Source organism: Oncorhynchus tshawytscha, linkage group LG14 (assembly GCF_018296145.1).
Source record: "Oncorhynchus tshawytscha isolate Ot180627B linkage group LG14, Otsh_v2.0, whole genome shotgun sequence".
NCBI lineage: Eukaryota > Metazoa > Chordata > Actinopteri > Salmoniformes > Salmonidae > Oncorhynchus > Oncorhynchus tshawytscha.
In genome coordinates, this window is record NC_056442.1 from 47,739,182 (window position 1) to 47,741,751 (window position 2,570).

The following is a 2,570-nucleotide window of genomic DNA, read 5'->3' on the forward strand; positions in this document are numbered from 1 at the left end:
CTCTCTCTCTTCCTCTCTGTCTCTCTGTAACTCTCTCTCTCTCTCTCTCTTCCTCTCTCTCTCTAACTCTCTTCCTCTCTGTCCCTCTGTCTCTAACTCTCTCTTCCTCTGTCTCTCTCTAACTCTCTTCCTCTGTGTCTCTCTCTCTCTCTCTAACTCTCTCTCTTCCTCTGTCTCTCTGTAACTCTCTCTCTCTTCCTCTCTGTCTCTCTCTAACTCTCTTCCTCTGTGTCTCTCTGTCTTTCTCTAACTCTCTCTCTCACTTCCTCCGTGTCTCTGTCTCTCTCTAACTCTCTCTCTCTTCCTCTCTCTAACTCTCTTCATCTCTGTCACTGTCTTTCTCTAACTCTCTCTCTCTTCCCCCCTCTCTCTCTCACTTTCTCTCTGTCTAACTCTCTCTCTCTTTCTCTCTGTCTAACTCTCTCTCTCTCTTTCTCTCTGTCTAACTCTCTCTCTCTCTTTCTCTCTGTCTAACTCTCTCTCTCTCTTTCTCTCTGTCTAACTCTCTCTCTCTCTTCCCCCCCTCTCTCTCTCACTTTCTCTCTGTCTAACTCTCTCTCTCTCTCTCTCTCTCTGTCTAACTCTCTCTCTCTCTTTCTCTCTGTCTAACTCTCTCTCTTTCTCTCTGTCTAACTCTCTCTCTCTCTTCCCCCTCTCTCTCTCTCTTTCTCTCTGTCTAACTCTCTCTCTCTCTTTCTCTCTGTCTAACTCTCTCTCTCTCTTTCTCTCTGTCTCTCTATCTCTCTCTTCCTCTCTGTCTCTCTGTAACTGTAACTCTCTTCCTCTCTGTCTCTCTCTCTAACTCTCTTCCTCTCTGTCTCTCTGTAACTGTAACTCTCTTCCTCTCTGTCTCTCTCTCTAACTCTCTTCCTCTCTGTCTCTCTCTAACTCTCTTCCTCTCTGTCTCTCTGTAACTGTAACTCTCTCTTCCTCTCTGTCTCTCTGTAACTCTCTTCCTCTGTGTCTCTCTGTCTAACTCTCTCTCTCTTCCTCTCTGTCTCTCTGTAACTCTCTCTCTCTCTCTCTCTTCCTCTCTGTCTCTCTCTTCCTCCTCTCTCTCTAACTCTCTTCCTCTGTGTCTCTCTGTCTCTAACTCTCTCTCAATTCAATTCCAATTCAAGGGGCTTTATTGGCATGGAAACTTATGTGTTAACATTGCCAAAGCAAGTGAAGATAGATAATATACAAAAGTGAAGTAAACAATAAAAAATTAACAGTAAAGCATTACACATACAGAAGTTTCAAAACAATAAAAACATTACCAAATGTCATATTATATATATGTATATACAGTGTTGTAACATTGTACAAATGGTTAAAGAACACAAAGGGAAAATAAATAAGAATAAATATGGGTTGTATTTACAATGGTGTGTGTTCTTCACTGGTTGCCCTTTTCTCATGGCAACAGGTCACAAATCTTGCTGCTGTGATGGCACACTGTGGAATTTCCCCCAGTAGATATGGGAGTTTATCAAAATTGGATTTGTTTTCAAATTCTTTTGTGGATCTAATAATAATCTGAGGGACATATGTCTCTCTAATATGATCATACATTGGGCAGGAGGTTAGGAAGTGCAGCTCAGTTTCCACCTGATTTTGTGGGCAGTGAGCACATAGTCTGTCTTCTCTTGAGAGCCATGTCTGCCTACGGCGGTCTTTCTCAATAGCGGGGCTACGCTCACTGGAAGGTCTGTACATAGTCAAGCTTTCCTTAATTTTGGGAGGCCAGTCACAGTGGTCAGGTATTCTGCCGCTGTGTACTCTCTGTGTAGGGCCAAATAGCATTCTAGTTTGCTCTAACTCTCTTCCTCTGTGTCTCTCTGTCTCTCTAACTCTCTCTCTCTCTTCCTCTCTCTCTGTCCAACTCTCTCTCTCTCTTCCTTTCTGTCTCTCTAACTCTCTCTCTTCCTCTGTCTCTCTGTAACTCTCTCTCTCTTCCTCTCTGTCTCTCTGTCTCTCTAACTCTCTCTCTCTTCCTCTCTCTCTGTCCAACTCTCTCTCTCTCTTCCTTTCTCTCTCTAACTCTCTCTTCCTCTGTCTCTCTGTAACTCTCTCTCTCTTCCTCTCTGTCTCTCTCTAACTCTTCCTCTGTGTCTCTCTGTCTTTCTCTAACTCTCTCGCTCACTTCCTCCGTGTCTCTGTCTCTCTCTAACTCTCTCTCTCTCTTCCTCTCTCTAACTCTCTTCATCTCTGTCACTGTCTTTCTCTAACTCTCTCTCTCTCTTCCCCTCTCTCTCTCTCTTTCTCTCTGTCTAACTCTCTCTCTCTCTTCCTCTCTCTCTCTCTTTCTCTCTGTCTAACTCTCTCTCTCTCTTCCCCTCTCTCTCTCTCTTTCTCACTGTCTAACTCTCTCTCTCTTCCTCTCTCTCTCTCTTTCTCTCTGTCTAACTCTCTCTCTCTCTTCCCCTCTCTCTCTCTTTCTCTCTGTCTAACTCTCTCTCTCTCTTCCTCTCTCTCTCTCTCTACCTCTGTCTACCTCTCTCTCTCTTCCCTCTCTCTCTCACTTTCTCTCTGTCTAACTCTGTCTCTCTCTTCCTCTCTGTCTCTCTGTAACTCTCTCTTCCTCT

General features: G+C 44.2%; 1 protein-coding gene across 1 annotated transcript in view; it reads right to left on the reverse strand.

The window, feature by feature from the left end:
• Window positions 1-2,570, reverse strand: part of LOC112267279 (roundabout homolog 2-like) — a 410,580-nt gene that overhangs the window by 106,358 nt on the left and 301,652 nt on the right. The window lies entirely within an intron of this gene.